Consider the following 16,429-nt stretch of genomic DNA (forward strand, 5'->3'; position numbering starts at 1 on the left):
CGCCGTGGCCTGACGTCTCTCGCCGCTCCAGGAAGGTTTCCTCTCGGCTGCTGCCCATGCCGGGGTGGGAAGCGGCGGGCTGGCTCTATTTCCAGGAAGATCGGGGCCGCCGGCCTCCTGCAACAGTCATCGGGCACCCCGGGTCTCCCTTCCGGAGACCCATCGCGCCACCTGGTGCTGAGAGCTGGCCTTCAGGGGAAGCCTGCGGCGTCCTGCTCTCCAGAGCGGCAGTGCCCCTGGCTCGGCAGCCTCCTTAGCGCAGTTGGCAGCGCGTCAGTCTCATAATCTGAAGGTCCTGAGATCGATGCTCAGAGGAGGCACCTGCTTTTTGTCGCCAGCCAGAGCCCTTGCTGCCGCCAACTCTCACGTCTGGCTGCCCTCGCCTTTGCCCGGGCCTCGCCACACGCCAGCCACAGGTGGAGCTCGGCCAGGGGCTCCGGCCACCTCTCCCTGATGGTCCAATGGTGAGGATTTGGCGTTTTCACCGCCACGGTCTGGGTTCGATTCCCAGTCAGGGAAGCGGGTGGCCGGCTTGCCCGTCTCTCAGCCGTGGCTCTTGCCAACCTTTGCCGTGCCTCTTTGACTTTCCCCCGCCCCCAGGGAAAGCTCTTTCTGCCGGCGGCACAGGCTTTTTTCGCCTTCCTCTTCTCCATTGGTGAGGGTGGCACGTGCTCAGTGCCCTGGCCCAACTTCTGTCCCTCGCCCCCAAGGAAAGCTGTCTCTCGCTTGCCCTTCTGCACACGTACCAGCGGGCAGGAACGTACTTCCGCAATGACTGGGGGCGGTAGCCTCCTGCAGGGAGAATCACCTGCCCTCTTGCCAGACGTCCACAGCCTGACTGCACTGCCCGCTCGTACGCGCTCGTTGGCACGTGAACTCAGCTGGGCCCTGGGCTCGGGGCAGGCCGCAGCTTCGTGGGCCACGCCTCCTTAGCGCTTCAGCAGCCTGCCACTCGCGGAAAGGGAAGGTCCAGAGCGCCACTCTCAGAACAGGCATCCGTTTTTGCTCTTACGGGGGAGAACCGTCGCTGCTTCGAGCTCACCCTCGCCTCTCCTCGCCGCACTGGGACTCGAGTGCCCCCCCAGCGCAAGTGGGCCTCTCTGGGAAAGGACCGTGCGGCTCAGTTGACGAAGAGGGTGGGGGAGGGCTGAGCCCTGCCCCCCTGCGCCTGCTCTCCCTGGTGGTCCAATGGGCAGGATTTGGCGCTCTCACCGCCACGGTCTGGGTTCGATTCCCGGTCAGGGAAGCCTCCTGCTTTTGCTCAGTCGGCAGCCTGGCCTTGGCCCTCGTGCCAGGCTCAGAGCTGGCGGGCCTTTGGAGGCCGTCTTCTGCTTTCGCCTGCAACCTCCAGGCCCCCGCGTCTCTCTTCTGCCCTCTCCCTTTTGGGCCGTCCCACAGCTCCCTGCCTGCCACTTCTCCCAGCGGGGAGGGCGGCGGGCTCTTTCCCGCTTTTCCTTCTCAGCGCCGTGGCCTGACGTCTCTCGCCGCTCCAGGAAGGTTTCCTCTCGGCTGCTGCCCATGCCGGGGTGGGAAGCGGCGGGCTGGCTCTATTTCCAGGAAGATCGGGGCCGCCGGCCTCCTGCAACAGTCATCGGGCACCCCGGGTCTCCCTTCCGGAGACCCATCGCGCCACCTGGTGCTGAGAGCTGGCCTTCAGGGGAAGCCTGCGGCGTCCTGCTCTCCAGAGCGGCAGTGCCCCTGGCTCGGCAGCCTCCTTAGCGCAGTTGGCAGCGCGTCAGTCTCATAATCTGAAGGTCCTGAGATCGATGCTCAGAGGAGGCACCTGCTTTTTGTCGCCAGCCAGAGCCCTTGCTGCCGCCAACTCTCACGTCTGGCTGCCCTCGCCTTTGCCCGGGCCTCGCCACACGCCAGCCACAGGTGGAGCTCGGCCAGGAACTCCGGCCACCTCTCCCTGATGGTCCAATGGTGAGGATTTGGCGTTTTCACCGCCACGGTCTGGGTTCGATTCCCAGTCAGGGAAGCGGGTGGCCGGCTTGCCCGTCTCTCAGCCGTGGCTCTTGCCAACCTTTGCCGTGCCTCTTTGACTTTCCCCCGCCCCCAGGGAAAGCTCTTTCTGCCGGCGGCACAGGCTTTTTTCGCCTTCCTCTTCTCCATTGGTGAGGGTGGCACGTGCTCAGTGCCCTGGCCCAACTTCTGTCCCTCGCCCCCAAGGAAAGCTGTCTCTCGCTTGCCCTTCTGCACACGTACCAGCGGGCAGGAACGTACTTCCGCAATGACTGGGGGCGGTAGCCTCCTGCAGGGAGAATCACCTGCCCTCTTGCCAGACGTCCACAGCCTGACTGCACTGCCCGCTCGTACGCGCTCGTTGGCACGTGAACTCAGCTGGGCCCTGGGCTCGGGGCAGGCCGCAGCTTCGTGGGCCACGCCTCCTTAGCGCTTCAGCAGCCTGCCACTCGCGGAAAGGGAAGGTCCAGAGCGCCACTCTCAGAACAGGCATCCGTTTTTGCTCTTACGGGGGAGAACCGTCGCTGCTTCGAGCTCACCCTCGCCTCTCCTCGCCGCACTGGGACTCGAGTGCCCCCCCAGCGCAAGTGGGCCTCTCTGGGAAAGGACCGTGCGGCTCAGTTGACGAAGAGGGTGGGGGAGGGCTGAGCCCTGCCCCCCTGCGCCTGCTCTCCCTGGTGGTCCAATGGGCAGGATTTGGCGCTCTCACCGCCACGGTCTGGGTTCGATTCCCGGTCAGGGAAGCCTCCTGCTTTTGCTCAGTCGGCAGCCTGGCCTTGGCCCTCGTGCCAGGCTCAGAGCTGGCGGGCCTTTGGAGGCCGTCTTCTGCTTTCGCCTGCAACCTCCAGGCCCCCGCGTCTCTCTTCTGCCCTCTCCCTTTTGGGCCGTCCCACAGCTCCCTGCCTGCCACTTCTCCCAGCGGGGAGGGCGGCGGGCTCTTTCCCGCTTTTCCTTCTCAGCGCCGTGGCCTGACGTCTCTCGCCGCTCCAGGAAGGTTTCCTCTCGGCTGCTGCCCATGCCGGGGTGGGAAGCGGCGGGCTGGCTCTATTTCCAGGAAGATCGGGGCCGCCGGCCTCCTGCAACAGTCATCGGGCACCCCGGGTCTCCCTTCCGGAGACCCATCGCGCCACCTGGTGCTGAGAGCTGGCCTTCAGGGGAAGCCTGCGGCGTCCTGCTCTCCAGAGCGGCAGTGCCCCCGGCTCGGCAGCCTCCTTAGCGCAGTTGGCAGCGCATCAGTCTCATAATCTGAAGGTCCTGAGATCGATGCTCAGAGGAGGCACCTGCTTTTTGTCGCCAGCCAGAGCCCTTGCTGCCGCCAACTCTCACGTCTGGCTGCCCTCGCCTTTGCCCGGGCCTCGCCACACGCCAGCCACAGGTGGAGCTCGGCCAGGGGCTCCGGCCACCTCTCCCTGATGGTCCAATGGTGAGGATTTGGCGTTTTCACCACCACGGTCTGGGTTCGATTCCCAGTCAGGGAAGCGGGTGGCCGGCTTGCCCGTCTCTCAGCCGTGGCTCTTGCCAACCTTTGCCGTGCCTCTTTGACTTTCCCCCGCCCCCAGGGAAAGCTCTTTCTGCCGGCGGCACAGGCTTTTTTCGCCTTCCTCTTCTCCATTGGTGAGGGTGGCACGTGCTCAGTGCCCTGGCCCAACTTCTGTCCCTCGCCCCCAAGGAAAGCTGTCTCTCGCTTGCCCTTCTGCACACGTACCAGCGGGCAGGAACGTACTTCCGCAATGACTGGGGGCGGTAGCCTCCTGCAGGGAGAATCACCTGCCCTCTTGCCAGACGTCCACAGCCTGACTGCACTGCCCGCTCGTACGCGCTCGTTGGCACGTGAACTCAGCTGGGCCCTGGGCTCGGGGCAGGCCGCAGCTTCGTGGGCCACGCCTCCTTAGCGCTTCAGCAGCCTGCCACTCGCGGAAAGGGAAGGTCCAGAGCGCCACTCTCAGAACAGGCATCCGTTTTTGCTCTTACGGGGGAGAACCGTCGCTGCTTCGAGCTCACCCTCGCCTCTCCTCGCCGCACTGGGACTCGAGTGCCCCCCCAGCGCAAGTGGGCCTCTCTGGGAAAGGACCGTGCGGCTCAGTTGACGAAGAGGGTGGGGGAGGGCTGAGCCCTGCCCCCCTGCGCCTGCTCTCCCTGGTGGTCCAATGGGCAGGATTTGGCGCTCTCACCGCCACGGTCTGGGTTCGATTCCCGGTCAGGGAAGCCTCCTGCTTTTGCTCAGTCGGCAGCCTGGCCTTGGCCCTCGTGCCAGGCTCAGAGCTGGCGGGCCTTTGGAGGCCGTCTTCTGCTTTCGCCTGCAACCTCCAGGCCCCCGCGTCTCTCTTCTGCCCTCTCCCTTTTGGGCCGTCCCACAGCTCCCTGCCTGCCACTTCTCCCAGCGGGGAGGGCGGCGGGCTCTTTCCCGCTTTTCCTTCTCAGCGCCGTGGCCTGACGTCTCTCGCCGCTCCAGGAAGGTTTCCTCTCGGCTGCTGCCCATGCCGGGGTGGGAAGCGGCGGGCTGGCTCTATTTCCAGGAAGATCGGGGCCGCCGGCCTCCTGCAACAGTCATCGGGCACCCCGGGTCTCCCTTCCGGAGACCCATCGCGCCACCTGGTGCTGAGAGCTGGCCTTCAGGGGAAGCCTGCGGCGTCCTGCTCTCCAGAGCGGCAGTGCCCCTGGCTCGGCAGCCTCCTTAGCGCAGTTGGCAGCGCATCAGTCTCATAATCTGAAGGTCCTGAGATCGATGCTCAGAGGAGGCACCTGCTTTTTGTCGCCAGCCAGAGCCCTTGCTGCCGCCAACTCTCACGTCTGGCTGCCCTCGCCTTTGCCCGGGCCTCGCCACACGCCAGCCACAGGTGGAGCTCGGCCAGGGGCTCCGGCCACCTCTCCCTGATGGTCCAATGGTGAGGATTTGGTGTTTTCACCGCCACGGTCTGGGTTCGATTCCCAGTCAGGGAAGCGGGTGGCCGGCTTGCCCGTCTCTCAGCCGTGGCTCTTGCCAACCTTTGCCGTGCCTCTTTGACTTTCCCCCGCCCCCAGGGAAAGCTCTTTCTGCCGGCGGCACAGGCTTTTTTCGCCTTCCTCTTCTCCATTGGTGAGGGTGGCACGTGCTCAGTGCCCTGGCCCAACTTCTGTCCCTCGCCCCCAAGGAAAGCTGTCTCTCGCTTGCCCTTCTGCACACGTACCAGCGGGCAGGAACGTACTTCCGCAATGACTGGGGGCGGTAGCCTCCTGCAGGGAGAATCACCTGCCCTCTTGCCAGACGTCCACAGCCTGACTGCACTGCCCGCTCGTACGCGCTCGTTGGCACGTGAACTCAGCTGGGCCCTGGGCTCGGGGCAGGCCGCAGCTTCGTGGGCCACGCCTCCTTAGCGCTTCAGCAGCCTGCCACTCGCGGAAAGGGAAGGTCCAGAGCGCCACTCTCAGAACAGGCATCCGTTTTTGCTCTTACGGGGGAGAACCGTCGCTGCTTCGTGCTCACCCTCGCCTCTCCTCGCCGCACTGGGACTCGAGTGCCCCCCCAGCGCAAGTGGGCCTCTCTTTCGGAAAGGACCGTGCGGCTCAGTTGACGAAGAGGGTGGGGGAGGGCTGAGCCCTGCCCCCCTGCGCCTGCTCTCCCTGGTGGTCCAATGGGCAGGATTTGGCGCTCTCACCGCCACGGTCTGGGTTCGATTCCCGGTCAGGGAAGCCTCCTGCTTTTGCTCAGTCGGCAGCCTGGCCTTGGCCCTCGTGCCAGGCTCAGAGCTGGCGGGCCTTTGGAGGCCGTCTTCTGCTTTCGCCTGCAACCTCCAGGCCCCCTCGTCTCTCTTCTGCCCTCTCCCTTTTGGGCCGTCCCACAGCTCCCTGCCTGCCACTTCTCCCAGCGGGGAGGGCGGCGGGCTCTTTCCCGCTTTTCCTTCTCAGCGCCGTGGCCTGACGTCTCTCGCCGCTCCAGGAAGGTTTCCTCTCGGCTGCTGCCCATGCCGGGGTGGGAAGCGGCGGGCTGGCTCTATTTCCAGGAAGATCGGGGCCGCCGGCCTCCTGCAACAGTCATCGGGCACCCCGGGTCTCCCTTCCGGACACCCATCGCGCCACCTGGTGCTGAGAGCTGGCCTTCAGGGGAAGCCTGCGGCGTCCTGCTCTCCAGAGCGGCAGTGCCCCCGGCTCGGCAGCCTCCTTAGCGCAGTTGGCAGCGCATCAGTCTCATAATCTGAAGGTCCTGAGATCGATGCTCAGAGGAGGCACCTGCTTTTTGTCGCCAGCCAGAGCCCTTGCTGCCGCCAACTCTCACGTCTGGCTGCCCTCGCCTTTGCCCGGGCCTCGCCACACGCCAGCCACAGGTGGAGCTCGGCCAGGGGCTTCGGCCACCTCTCCCTGATGGTCCAATGGTGAGGATTTGGCGTTTTCACCGCCACGGTCTGGGTTCGATTCCCAGTCAGGGAAGCGGGTGGCCGGCTTGCCCGTCTCTCAGCCGTGGCTCTTGCCAACCTTTGCCGTGCCTCTTTGACTTTCCCCCGCCCCCAGGGAAAGCTCTTTCTGCCGGCGGCACAGGCTTTTTTCGCCTTCCTCTTCTCCATTGGTGAGGGTGGCACGTGCTCAGTGCCCTGGCCCAACTTCTGTCCCTCGCCCCCAAGGAAAGCTGTCTCTCGCTTGCCCTTCTGCACACGTACCAGCGGGCAGGAACGTACTTCCGCAATGACTGGGGGCGGTAGCCTCCTGCAGGGAGAATCACCTGCCCTCTTGCCAGACGTCCACAGCCTGACTGCACTGCCCGCTCGTACGCGCTCGTTGGCACGTGAACTCAGCTGGGCCCTGGGCTCGGGGCAGGCCGCAGCTTCGTGGGCCACGCCTCCTTAGCGCTTCAGCAGCCTGCCACTCGCGGAAAGGGAAGGTCCAGAGCGCCACTCTCAGAACAGGCATCCGTTTTTGCTCTTACGGGGGAGAACCGTCGCTGCTTCGTGCTCACCCTCGCCTCTCCTCGCCGCACTGGGACTCGAGTGCCCCCCCAGCGCAAGTGGGCCTCTCTTTCGGAAAGGACCGTGCGGCTCAGTTGACGAAGAGGGTGGGGGAGGGCTGAGCCCTGCCCCCCTGCGCCTGCTCTCCCTGGTGGTCCAATGGGCAGGATTTGGCGCTCTCACCGCCACGGTCTGGGTTCGATTCCCGGTCAGGGAAGCCTCCTGCTTTTGCTCAGTCGGCAGCCTGGCCTTGGCCCTCGTGCCAGGCTCAGAGCTGGCGGGCCTTTGGAGGCCGTCTTCTGCTTTCGCCTGCAACCTCCAGGCCCCCTCGTCTCTCTTCTGCCCTCTCCCTTTTGGGCCGTCCCACAGCTCCCTGCCTGCCACTTCTCCCAGCGGGGAGGGCGGCGGGCTCTTTCCCGCTTTTCCTTCTCAGCGCCGTGGCCTGACGTCTCTCGCCGCTCCAGGAAGGTTTCCTCTCGGCTGCTGCCCATGCCGGGGTGGGAAGCGGCGGGCTGGCTCTATTTCCAGGAAGATCGGGGCCGCCGGCCTCCTGCAACAGTCATCGGGCACCCCGGGTCTCCCTTCCGGACACCCATCGCGCCACCTGGTGCTGAGAGCTGGCCTTCAGGGGAAGCCTGCGGCGTCCTGCTCTCCAGAGCGGCAGTGCCCCCGGCTCGGCAGCCTCCTTAGCGCAGTTGGCAGCGCATCAGTCTCATAATCTGAAGGTCCTGAGATCGATGCTCAGAGGAGGCACCTGCTTTTTGTCGCCAGCCAGAGCCCTTGCTGCCGCCAACTCTCACGTCTGGCTGCCCTCGCCTTTGCCCGGGCCTCGCCACACGCCAGCCACAGGTGGAGCTCGGCCAGGGGCTCCGGCCACCTCTCCCTGACGGTCCAATGGTGAGGATTTGGCGTTTTCACCGCCACGGTCTGGGTTCGATTCCCAGTCAGGGAAGCGGGTGGCCGGCTTGCCCGTCTCTCAGCCGTGGCTCTTGCCAACCTTTGCCGTGCCTCTTTGACTTTCCCCCGCCCCCAGGGAAAGCTCTTTCTGCCGGCGGCACAGGCTTTTTTCGCCTTCCTCTTCTCCATTGGTGAGGGTGGCACGTGCTCAGTGCCCTGGCCCAACTTCTGTCCCTCGCCCCCAAGGAAAGCTGTCTCTCGCTTGCCCTTCTGCACACGTACCAGCGGGCAGGAACGTACTTCCGCAATGACTGGGGGCGGTAGCCTCCTGCAGGGAGAATCACCTGCCCTCTTGCCAGACGTCCACAGCCTGACTGCACTGCCCGCTCGTACGCGCTCGTTGGCACGTGAACTCAGCTGGGCCCTGGGCTCGGGGCAGGCCGCAGCTTCGTGGGCCACGCCTCCTTAGCGCTTCAGCAGCCTGCCACTCGCGGAAAGGGAAGGTCCAGAGCGCCACTCTCAGAACAGGCATCCGTTTTTGCTCTTACGGGGGAGAACCGTCGCTGCTTCGAGCTCACCCTCGCCTCTCCTCGCCGCACTGGGACTCGAGTGCCCCCCCAGCGCAAGTGGGCCTCTCTGGGAAAGGACCGTGCGGCTCAGTTGACGAAGAGGGTGGGGGAGGGCTGAGCCCTGCCCCCCTGCGCCTGCTCTCCCTGGTGGTCCAATGGGCAGGATTTGGCGCTCTCACCGCCACGGTCTGGGTTCGATTCCCGGTCAGGGAAGCCTCCTGCTTTTGCTCAGTCGGCAGCCTGGCCTTGGCCCTCGTGCCAGGCTCAGAGCTGGCGGGCCTTTGGAGGCCGTCTTCTGCTTTCGCCTGCAACCTCCAGGCCCCCTCGTCTCTCTTCTGCCCTCTCCCTTTTGGGCCGTCCCACAGCTCCCTGCCTGCCACTTCTCCCAGCGGGGAGGGCGGCGGGCTCTTTCCCGCTTTTCCTTCTCAGCGCCGTGGCCTGACGTCTCTCGCCGCTCCAGGAAGGTTTCCTCTCGGCTGCTGCCCATGCCGGGGTGGGAAGCGGCGGGCTGGCTCTATTTCCAGGAAGATCGGGGCCGCCGGCCTCCTGCAACAGTCATCGGGCACCCCGGGTCTCCCTTCCGGAGACCCATCGCGCCACCTGGTGCTGAGAGCTGGCCTTCAGGGGAAGCCTGCGGCGTCCTGCTCTCCAGAGCGGCAGTGCCCCCGGCTCGGCAGCCTCCTTAGCGCAGTTGGCAGCGCATCAGTCTCATAATCTGAAGGTCCTGAGATCGATGCTCAGAGGAGGCACCTGCTTTTTGTCGCCAGCCAGAGCCCTTGCTGCCGCCAACTCTCACGTCTGGCTGCCCTCGCCTTTGCCCGGGCCTCGCCACACGCCAGCCACAGGTGGAGCTCGGCCAGGGGCTCCGGCCACCTCTCCCTGATGGTCCAATGGTGAGGATTTGGCGTTTTCACCGCCACGGTCTGGGTTCGATTCCCAGTCAGGGAAGCGGGTGGCCGGCTTGCCCGTCTCTCAGCCGTGGCTCTTGCCAACCTTTGCCGTGCCTCTTTGACTTTCCCCCGCCCCCAGGGAAAGCTCTTTCTGCCGGCGGCACAGGCTTTTTTCGCCTTCCTCTTCTCCATTGGTGAGGGTGGCACGTGCTCAGTGCCCTGGCCCAACTTCTGTCCCTCGCCCCCAAGGAAAGCTGTCTCTCGCTTGCCCTTCTGCACACGTACCAGCGGGCAGGAACGTACTTCCGCAATGACTGGGGGCGGTAGCCTCCTGCAGGGAGAATCACCTGCCCTCTTGCCAGACGTCCACAGCCTGACTGCACTGCCCGCTCGTACGCGCTCGTTGGCACGTGAACTCAGCTGGGCCCTGGGCTCGGGGCAGGCCGCAGCTTCGTGGGCCACGCCTCCTTAGCGCTTCAGCAGCCTGCCACTCGCGGAAAGGGAAGGTCCAGAGCGCCACTCTCAGAACAGGCATCCGTTTTTGCTCTTACGGGGGAGAACCGTCGCTGCTTCGTGCTCACCCTCGCCTCTCCTCGCCGCACTGGGACTCGAGTGCCCCCCCAGCGCAAGTGGGCCTCTCTTTCGGAAAGGACCGTGCGGCTCAGTTGACGAAGAGGGTGGGGGAGGGCTGAGCCCTGCCCCCCTGCGCCTGCTCTCCCTGGTGGTCCAATGGGCAGGATTTGGCGCTCTCACCGCCACGGTCTGGGTTCGATTCCCGGTCAGGGAAGCCTCCTGCTTTTGCTCAGTCGGCAGCCTGGCCTTGGCCCTCGTGCCAGGCTCAGAGCTGGCGGGCCTTTGGAGGCCGTCTTCTGCTTTCGCCTGCAACCTCCAGGCCCCCTCGTCTCTCTTCTGCCCTCTCCCTTTTGGGCCGTCCCACAGCTCCCTGCCTGCCACTTCTCCCAGCGGGGAGGGCGGCGGGCTCTTTCCCGCTTTTCCTTCTCAGCGCCGTGGCCTGACGTCTCTCGCCGCTCCAGGAAGGTTTCCTCTCGGCTGCTGCCCATGCCGGGGTGGGAAGCGGCGGGCTGGCTCTATTTCCAGGAAGATCGGGGCCGCCGGCCTCCTGCAACAGTCATCGGGCACCCCGGGTCTCCCTTCCGGACACCCATCGCGCCACCTGGTGCTGAGAGCTGGCCTTCAGGGGAAGCCTGCGGCGTCCTGCTCTCCAGAGCGGCAGTGCCCCCGGCTCGGCAGCCTCCTTAGCGCAGTTGGCAGCGCATCAGTCTCATAATCTGAAGGTCCTGAGATCGATGCTCAGAGGAGGCACCTGCTTTTTGTCGCCAGCCAGAGCCCTTGCTGCCGCCAACTCTCACGTCTGGCTGCCCTCGCCTTTGCCCGGGCCTCGCCACACGCCAGCCACAGGTGGAGCTCGGCCAGGGGCTCCGGCCACCTCTCCCTGACGGTCCAATGGTGAGGATTTGGCGTTTTCACCGCCACGGTCTGGGTTCGATTCCCAGTCAGGGAAGCGGGTGGCCGGCTTGCCCGTCTCTCAGCCGTGGCTCTTGCCAACCTTTGCCGTGCCTCTTTGACTTTCCCCCGCCCCCAGGGAAAGCTCTTTCTGCCGGCGGCACAGGCTTTTTTCGCCTTCCTCTTCTCCATTGGTGAGGGTGGCACGTGCTCAGTGCCCTGGCCCAACTTCTGTCCCTCGCCCCCAAGGAAAGCTGTCTCTCGCTTGCCCTTCTGCACACGTACCAGCGGGCAGGAACGTACTTCCGCAATGACTGGGGGCGGTAGCCTCCTGCAGGGAGAATCACCTGCCCTCTTGCCAGACGTCCACAGCCTGACTGCACTGCCCGCTCGTACGCGCTCGTTGGCACGTGAACTCAGCTGGGCCCTGGGCTCGGGGCAGGCCGCAGCTTCGTGGGCCACGCCTCCTTAGCGCTTCAGCAGCCTGCCACTCGCGGAAAGGGAAGGTCCAGAGCGCCACTCTCAGAACAGGCATCCGTTTTTGCTCTTACGGGGGAGAACCGTCGCTGCTTCGAGCTCACCCTCGCCTCTCCTCGCCGCACTGGGACTCGAGTGCCCCCCCAGCGCAAGTGGGCCTCTCTGGGAAAGGACCGTGCGGCTCAGTTGACGAAGAGGGTGGGGGAGGGCTGAGCCCTGCCCCCCTGCGCCTGCTCTCCCTGGTGGTCCAATGGGCAGGATTTGGCGCTCTCACCGCCACGGTCTGGGTTCGATTCCCGGTCAGGGAAGCCTCCTGCTTTTGCTCAGTCGGCAGCCTGGCCTTGGCCCTCGTGCCAGGCTCAGAGCTGGCGGGCCTTTGGAGGCCGTCTTCTGCTTTCGCCTGCAACCTCCAGGCCCCCTCGTCTCTCTTCTGCCCTCTCCCTTTTGGGCCGTCCCACAGCTCCCTGCCTGCCACTTCTCCCAGCGGGGAGGGCGGCGGGCTCTTTCCCGCTTTTCCTTCTCAGCGCCGTGGCCTGACGTCTCTCGCCGCTCCAGGAAGGTTTCCTCTCGGCTGCTGCCCATGCCGGGGTGGGAAGCGGCGGGCTGGCTCTATTTCCAGGAAGATCGGGGCCGCCGGCCTCCTGCAACAGTCATCGGGCACCCCGGGTCTCCCTTCCGGAGACCCATCGCGCCACCTGGTGCTGAGAGCTGGCCTTCAGGGGAAGCCTGCGGCGTCCTGCTCTCCAGAGCGGCAGTGCCCCCGGCTCGGCAGCCTCCTTAGCGCAGTTGGCAGCGCATCAGTCTCATAATCTGAAGGTCCTGAGATCGATGCTCAGAGGAGGCACCTGCTTTTTGTCGCCAGCCAGAGCCCTTGCTGCCGCCAACTCTCACGTCTGGCTGCCCTCGCCTTTGCCCGGGCCTCGCCACACGCCAGCCACAGGTGGAGCTCGGCCAGGGGCTCCGGCCACCTCTCCCTGACGGTCCAATGGTGAGGATTTGGCGTTTTCACCGCCACGGTCTGGGTTCGATTCCCAGTCAGGGAAGCGGGTGGCCGGCTTGCCCGTCTCTCAGCCGTGGCTCTTGCCAACCTTTGCCGTGCCTCTTTGACTTTCCCCCGCCCCCAGGGAAAGCTCTTTCTGCCGGCGGCACAGGCTTTTTTCGCCTTCCTCTTCTCCATTGGTGAGGGTGGCACGTGCTCAGTGCCCTGGCCCAACTTCTGTCCCTCGCCCCCAAGGAAAGCTGTCTCTCGCTTGCCCTTCTGCACACGTACCAGCGGGCAGGAACGTACTTCCGCAATGACTGGGGGCGGTAGCCTCCTGCAGGGAGAATCACCTGCCCTCTTGCCAGACGTCCACAGCCTGACTGCACTGCCCGCTCGTACGCGCTCGTTGGCACGTGAACTCAGCTGGGCCCTGGGCTCGGGGCAGGCCGCAGCTTCGTGGGCCACGCCTCCTTAGCGCTTCAGCAGCCTGCCACTCGCGGAAAGGGAAGGTCCAGAGCGCCACTCTCAGAACAGGCATCCGTTTTTGCTCTTACGGGGGAGAACCGTCGCTGCTTCGTGCTCACCCTCGCCTCTCCTCGCCGCACTGGGACTCGAGTGCCCCCCCAGCGCAAGTGGGCCTCTCTTTCGGAAAGGACCGTGCGGCTCAGTTGACGAAGAGGGTGGGGGAGGGCTGAGCCCTGCCCCCCTGCGCCTGCTCTCCCTGGTGGTCCAATGGGCAGGATTTGGCGCTCTCACCGCCACGGTCTGGGTTCGATTCCCGGTCAGGGAAGCCTCCTGCTTTTGCTCAGTCGGCAGCCTGGCCTTGGCCCTCGTGCCAGGCTCAGAGCTGGCGGGCCTTTGGAGGCCGTCTTCTGCTTTCGCCTGCAACCTCCAGGCCCCCTCGTCTCTCTTCTGCCCTCTCCCTTTTGGGCCGTCCCACAGCTCCCTGCCTGCCACTTCTCCCAGCGGGGAGGGCGGCGGGCTCTTTCCCGCTTTTCCTTCTCAGCGCCGTGGCCTGACGTCTCTCGCCGCTCCAGGAAGGTTTCCTCTCGGCTGCTGCCCATGCCGGGGTGGGAAGCGGCGGGCTGGCTCTATTTCCAGGAAGATCGGGGCCGCCGGCCTCCTGCAACAGTCATCGGGCACCCCGGGTCTCCCTTCCGGACACCCATCGCGCCACCTGGTGCTGAGAGCTGGCCTTCAGGGGAAGCCTGCGGCGTCCTGCTCTCCAGAGCGGCAGTGCCCCCGGCTCGGCAGCCTCCTTAGCGCAGTTGGCAGCGCATCAGTCTCATAATCTGAAGGTCCTGAGATCGATGCTCAGAGGAGGCACCTGCTTTTTGTCGCCAGCCAGAGCCCTTGCTGCCGCCAACTCTCACGTCTGGCTGCCCTCGCCTTTGCCCGGGCCTCGCCACACGCCAGCCACAGGTGGAGCTCGGCCAGGGGCTCCGGCCACCTCTCCCTGACGGTCCAATGGTGAGGATTTGGCGTTTTCACCGCCACGGTCTGGGTTCGATTCCCAGTCAGGGAAGCGGGTGGCCGGCTTGCCCGTCTCTCAGCCGTGGCTCTTGCCAACCTTTGCCGTGCCTCTTTGACTTTCCCCCGCCCCCAGGGAAAGCTCTTTCTGCCGGCGGCACAGGCTTTTTTCGCCTTCCTCTTCTCCATTGGTGAGGGTGGCACGTGCTCAGTGCCCTGGCCCAACTTCTGTCCCTCGCCCCCAAGGAAAGCTGTCTCTCGCTTGCCCTTCTGCACACGTACCAGCGGGCAGGAACGTACTTCCGCAATGACTGGGGGCGGTAGCCTCCTGCAGGGAGAATCACCTGCCCTCTTGCCAGACGTCCACAGCCTGACTGCACTGCCCGCTCGTACGCGCTCGTTGGCACGTGAACTCAGCTGGGCCCTGGGCTCGGGGCAGGCCGCAGCTTCGTGGGCCACGCCTCCTTAGCGCTTCAGCAGCCTGCCACTCGCGGAAAGGGAAGGTCCAGAGCGCCACTCTCAGAACAGGCATCCGTTTTTGCTCTTACGGGGGAGAACCGTCGCTGCTTCGAGCTCACCCTCGCCTCTCCTCGCCGCACTGGGACTCGAGTGCCCCCCCAGCGCAAGTGGGCCTCTCTGGGAAAGGACCGTGCGGCTCAGTTGACGAAGAGGGTGGGGGAGGGCTGAGCCCTGCCCCCCTGCGCCTGCTCTCCCTGGTGGTCCAATGGGCAGGATTTGGCGCTCTCACCGCCACGGTCTGGGTTCGATTCCCGGTCAGGGAAGCCTCCTGCTTTTGCTCAGTCGGCAGCCTGGCCTTGGCCCTCGTGCCAGGCTCAGAGCTGGCGGGCCTTTGGAGGCCGTCTTCTGCTTTCGCCTGCAACCTCCAGGCCCCCTCGTCTCTCTTCTGCCCTCTCCCTTTTGGGCCGTCCCACAGCTCCCTGCCTGCCACTTCTCCCAGCGGGGAGGGCGGCGGGCTCTTTCCCGCTTTTCCTTCTCAGCGCCGTGGCCTGACGTCTCTCGCCGCTCCAGGAAGGTTTCCTCTCGGCTGCTGCCCATGCCGGGGTGGGAAGCGGCGGGCTGGCTCTATTTCCAGGAAGATCGGGGCCGCCGGCCTCCTGCAACAGTCATCGGGCACCCCGGGTCTCCCTTCCGGAGACCCATCGCGCCACCTGGTGCTGAGAGCTGGCCTTCAGGGGAAGCCTGCGGCGTCCTGCTCTCCAGAGCGGCAGTGCCCCCGGCTCGGCAGCCTCCTTAGCGCAGTTGGCAGCGCATCAGTCTCATAATCTGAAGGTCCTGAGATCGATGCTCAGAGGAGGCACCTGCTTTTTGTCGCCAGCCAGAGCCCTTGCTGCCGCCAACTCTCACGTCTGGCTGCCCTCGCCTTTGCCCGGGCCTCGCCACACGCCAGCCACAGGTGGAGCTCGGCCAGGGGCTCCGGCCACCTCTCCCTGACGGTCCAATGGTGAGGATTTGGCGTTTTCACCGCCACGGTCTGGGTTCGATTCCCAGTCAGGGAAGCGGGTGGCCGGCTTGCCCGTCTCTCAGCCGTGGCTCTTGCCAACCTTTGCCGTGCCTCTTTGACTTTCCCCCGCCCCCAGGGAAAGCTCTTTCTGCCGGCGGCACAGGCTTTTTTCGCCTTCCTCTTCTCCATTGGTGAGGGTGGCACGTGCTCAGTGCCCTGGCCCAACTTCTGTCCCTCGCCCCCAAGGAAAGCTGTCTCTCGCTTGCCCTTCTGCACACGTACCAGCGGGCAGGAACGTACTTCCGCAATGACTGGGGGCGGTAGCCTCCTGCAGGGAGAATCACCTGCCCTCTTGCCAGACGTCCACAGCCTGACTGCACTGCCCGCTCGTACGCGCTCGTTGGCACGTGAACTCAGCTGGGCCCTGGGCTCGGGGCAGGCCGCAGCTTCGTGGGCCACGCCTCCTTAGCGCTTCAGCAGCCTGCCACTCGCGGAAAGGGAAGGTCCAGAGCGCCACTCTCAGAACAGGCATCCGTTTTTGCTCTTACGGGGGAGAACCGTCGCTGCTTCGTGCTCACCCTCGCCTCTCCTCGCCGCACTGGGACTCGAGTGCCCCCCCAGCGCAAGTGGGCCTCTCTTTCGGAAAGGACCGTGCGGCTCAGTTGACGAAGAGGGTGGGGGAGGGCTGAGCCCTGCCCCCCTGCGCCTGCTCTCCCTGGTGGTCCAATGGGCAGGATTTGGCGCTCTCACCGCCACGGTCTGGGTTCGATTCCCGGTCAGGGAAGCCTCCTGCTTTTGCTCAGTCGGCAGCCTGGCCTTGGCCCTCGTGCCAGGCTCAGAGCTGGCGGGCCTTTGGAGGCCGTCTTCTGCTTTCGCCTGCAACCTCCAGGCCCCCTCGTCTCTCTTCTGCCCTCTCCCTTTTGGGCCGTCCCACAGCTCCCTGCCTGCCACTTCTCCCAGCGGGGAGGGCGGCGGGCTCTTTCCCGCTTTTCCTTCTCAGCGCCGTGGCCTGACGTCTCTCGCCGCTCCAGGAAGGTTTCCTCTCGGCTGCTGCCCATGCCGGGGTGGGAAGCGGCGGGCTGGCTCTATTTCCAGGAAGATCGGGGCCGCCGGCCTCCTGCAACAGTCATCGGGCACCCCGGGTCTCCCTTCCGGACACCCATCGCGCCACCTGGTGCTGAGAGCTGGCCTTCAGGGGAAGCCTGCGGCGTCCTGCTCTCCAGAGCGGCAGTGCCCCCGGCTCGGCAGCCTCCTTAGCGCAGTTGGCAGCGCATCAGTCTCATAATCTGAAGGTCCTGAGATCGATGCTCAGAGGAGGCACCTGCTTTTTGTCGCCA

General features: G+C 65.4%; 34 non-coding genes across 34 annotated transcripts; all 34 read left to right on the plus strand.

The window, feature by feature from the left end:
* Window positions 1-247: 247 nt before the first annotated feature.
* Window positions 248-320, plus strand: TRNAM-CAU (transfer RNA methionine (anticodon CAU)). Its single transcript has one exon. It is a non-coding gene; the product is annotated as a tRNA-Met (tRNA).
* Window positions 321-447: 127 nt separating this feature from the next.
* TRNAE-UUC (transfer RNA glutamic acid (anticodon UUC)) lies at window positions 448-519 on the plus strand. Its single transcript has one exon. It is a non-coding gene; the product is annotated as a tRNA-Glu (tRNA).
* A 655-nt stretch (window positions 520-1,174) lies between these two features.
* TRNAE-CUC (transfer RNA glutamic acid (anticodon CUC)) lies at window positions 1,175-1,246 on the plus strand. Its single transcript has one exon. It is a non-coding gene; the product is annotated as a tRNA-Glu (tRNA).
* Window positions 1,247-1,709: 463 nt separating this feature from the next.
* Window positions 1,710-1,782, plus strand: TRNAM-CAU (transfer RNA methionine (anticodon CAU)). The gene has a single exon. It is a non-coding gene; the product is annotated as a tRNA-Met (tRNA).
* Window positions 1,783-1,909: 127 nt separating this feature from the next.
* Window positions 1,910-1,981, plus strand: TRNAE-UUC (transfer RNA glutamic acid (anticodon UUC)). The gene has a single exon. It is a non-coding gene; the product is annotated as a tRNA-Glu (tRNA).
* A 655-nt stretch (window positions 1,982-2,636) lies between these two features.
* On the plus strand, window positions 2,637-2,708 carry TRNAE-CUC (transfer RNA glutamic acid (anticodon CUC)). Its single transcript has one exon. It is a non-coding gene; the product is annotated as a tRNA-Glu (tRNA).
* Window positions 2,709-3,171: 463 nt separating this feature from the next.
* TRNAM-CAU (transfer RNA methionine (anticodon CAU)) lies at window positions 3,172-3,244 on the plus strand. The gene has a single exon. It is a non-coding gene; the product is annotated as a tRNA-Met (tRNA).
* Window positions 3,245-3,371: 127 nt separating this feature from the next.
* TRNAE-UUC (transfer RNA glutamic acid (anticodon UUC)) lies at window positions 3,372-3,443 on the plus strand. Its single transcript has one exon. It is a non-coding gene; the product is annotated as a tRNA-Glu (tRNA).
* A 655-nt stretch (window positions 3,444-4,098) lies between these two features.
* On the plus strand, window positions 4,099-4,170 carry TRNAE-CUC (transfer RNA glutamic acid (anticodon CUC)). Its single transcript has one exon. It is a non-coding gene; the product is annotated as a tRNA-Glu (tRNA).
* Window positions 4,171-4,633: 463 nt separating this feature from the next.
* On the plus strand, window positions 4,634-4,706 carry TRNAM-CAU (transfer RNA methionine (anticodon CAU)). The gene has a single exon. It is a non-coding gene; the product is annotated as a tRNA-Met (tRNA).
* Window positions 4,707-4,833: 127 nt separating this feature from the next.
* On the plus strand, window positions 4,834-4,905 carry TRNAE-UUC (transfer RNA glutamic acid (anticodon UUC)). Its single transcript has one exon. It is a non-coding gene; the product is annotated as a tRNA-Glu (tRNA).
* Window positions 4,906-5,562: 657 nt separating this feature from the next.
* On the plus strand, window positions 5,563-5,634 carry TRNAE-CUC (transfer RNA glutamic acid (anticodon CUC)). The gene has a single exon. It is a non-coding gene; the product is annotated as a tRNA-Glu (tRNA).
* A 463-nt stretch (window positions 5,635-6,097) lies between these two features.
* Window positions 6,098-6,170, plus strand: TRNAM-CAU (transfer RNA methionine (anticodon CAU)). The gene has a single exon. It is a non-coding gene; the product is annotated as a tRNA-Met (tRNA).
* Window positions 6,171-6,297: 127 nt separating this feature from the next.
* On the plus strand, window positions 6,298-6,369 carry TRNAE-UUC (transfer RNA glutamic acid (anticodon UUC)). Its single transcript has one exon. It is a non-coding gene; the product is annotated as a tRNA-Glu (tRNA).
* A 657-nt stretch (window positions 6,370-7,026) lies between these two features.
* Window positions 7,027-7,098, plus strand: TRNAE-CUC (transfer RNA glutamic acid (anticodon CUC)). Its single transcript has one exon. It is a non-coding gene; the product is annotated as a tRNA-Glu (tRNA).
* Window positions 7,099-7,561: 463 nt separating this feature from the next.
* On the plus strand, window positions 7,562-7,634 carry TRNAM-CAU (transfer RNA methionine (anticodon CAU)). The gene has a single exon. It is a non-coding gene; the product is annotated as a tRNA-Met (tRNA).
* A 127-nt stretch (window positions 7,635-7,761) lies between these two features.
* Window positions 7,762-7,833, plus strand: TRNAE-UUC (transfer RNA glutamic acid (anticodon UUC)). The gene has a single exon. It is a non-coding gene; the product is annotated as a tRNA-Glu (tRNA).
* Window positions 7,834-8,488: 655 nt separating this feature from the next.
* Window positions 8,489-8,560, plus strand: TRNAE-CUC (transfer RNA glutamic acid (anticodon CUC)). The gene has a single exon. It is a non-coding gene; the product is annotated as a tRNA-Glu (tRNA).
* A 463-nt stretch (window positions 8,561-9,023) lies between these two features.
* On the plus strand, window positions 9,024-9,096 carry TRNAM-CAU (transfer RNA methionine (anticodon CAU)). Its single transcript has one exon. It is a non-coding gene; the product is annotated as a tRNA-Met (tRNA).
* A 127-nt stretch (window positions 9,097-9,223) lies between these two features.
* Window positions 9,224-9,295, plus strand: TRNAE-UUC (transfer RNA glutamic acid (anticodon UUC)). Its single transcript has one exon. It is a non-coding gene; the product is annotated as a tRNA-Glu (tRNA).
* Window positions 9,296-9,952: 657 nt separating this feature from the next.
* TRNAE-CUC (transfer RNA glutamic acid (anticodon CUC)) lies at window positions 9,953-10,024 on the plus strand. Its single transcript has one exon. It is a non-coding gene; the product is annotated as a tRNA-Glu (tRNA).
* Window positions 10,025-10,487: 463 nt separating this feature from the next.
* TRNAM-CAU (transfer RNA methionine (anticodon CAU)) lies at window positions 10,488-10,560 on the plus strand. The gene has a single exon. It is a non-coding gene; the product is annotated as a tRNA-Met (tRNA).
* Window positions 10,561-10,687: 127 nt separating this feature from the next.
* Window positions 10,688-10,759, plus strand: TRNAE-UUC (transfer RNA glutamic acid (anticodon UUC)). The gene has a single exon. It is a non-coding gene; the product is annotated as a tRNA-Glu (tRNA).
* Window positions 10,760-11,414: 655 nt separating this feature from the next.
* Window positions 11,415-11,486, plus strand: TRNAE-CUC (transfer RNA glutamic acid (anticodon CUC)). Its single transcript has one exon. It is a non-coding gene; the product is annotated as a tRNA-Glu (tRNA).
* Window positions 11,487-11,949: 463 nt separating this feature from the next.
* On the plus strand, window positions 11,950-12,022 carry TRNAM-CAU (transfer RNA methionine (anticodon CAU)). Its single transcript has one exon. It is a non-coding gene; the product is annotated as a tRNA-Met (tRNA).
* A 127-nt stretch (window positions 12,023-12,149) lies between these two features.
* On the plus strand, window positions 12,150-12,221 carry TRNAE-UUC (transfer RNA glutamic acid (anticodon UUC)). The gene has a single exon. It is a non-coding gene; the product is annotated as a tRNA-Glu (tRNA).
* Window positions 12,222-12,878: 657 nt separating this feature from the next.
* Window positions 12,879-12,950, plus strand: TRNAE-CUC (transfer RNA glutamic acid (anticodon CUC)). The gene has a single exon. It is a non-coding gene; the product is annotated as a tRNA-Glu (tRNA).
* Window positions 12,951-13,413: 463 nt separating this feature from the next.
* On the plus strand, window positions 13,414-13,486 carry TRNAM-CAU (transfer RNA methionine (anticodon CAU)). The gene has a single exon. It is a non-coding gene; the product is annotated as a tRNA-Met (tRNA).
* Window positions 13,487-13,613: 127 nt separating this feature from the next.
* Window positions 13,614-13,685, plus strand: TRNAE-UUC (transfer RNA glutamic acid (anticodon UUC)). The gene has a single exon. It is a non-coding gene; the product is annotated as a tRNA-Glu (tRNA).
* Window positions 13,686-14,340: 655 nt separating this feature from the next.
* Window positions 14,341-14,412, plus strand: TRNAE-CUC (transfer RNA glutamic acid (anticodon CUC)). The gene has a single exon. It is a non-coding gene; the product is annotated as a tRNA-Glu (tRNA).
* Window positions 14,413-14,875: 463 nt separating this feature from the next.
* TRNAM-CAU (transfer RNA methionine (anticodon CAU)) lies at window positions 14,876-14,948 on the plus strand. Its single transcript has one exon. It is a non-coding gene; the product is annotated as a tRNA-Met (tRNA).
* Window positions 14,949-15,075: 127 nt separating this feature from the next.
* Window positions 15,076-15,147, plus strand: TRNAE-UUC (transfer RNA glutamic acid (anticodon UUC)). Its single transcript has one exon. It is a non-coding gene; the product is annotated as a tRNA-Glu (tRNA).
* Window positions 15,148-15,804: 657 nt separating this feature from the next.
* Window positions 15,805-15,876, plus strand: TRNAE-CUC (transfer RNA glutamic acid (anticodon CUC)). The gene has a single exon. It is a non-coding gene; the product is annotated as a tRNA-Glu (tRNA).
* A 463-nt stretch (window positions 15,877-16,339) lies between these two features.
* On the plus strand, window positions 16,340-16,412 carry TRNAM-CAU (transfer RNA methionine (anticodon CAU)). Its single transcript has one exon. It is a non-coding gene; the product is annotated as a tRNA-Met (tRNA).
* The last annotated feature ends 17 nt before the right edge of the window (window positions 16,413-16,429 follow it).

The sequence above is a fragment of the Carettochelys insculpta genome, chromosome 8, assembly GCF_033958435.1.
Source record: "Carettochelys insculpta isolate YL-2023 chromosome 8, ASM3395843v1, whole genome shotgun sequence".
Classification (NCBI taxonomy): domain Eukaryota; kingdom Metazoa; phylum Chordata; order Testudines; family Carettochelyidae; genus Carettochelys; species Carettochelys insculpta.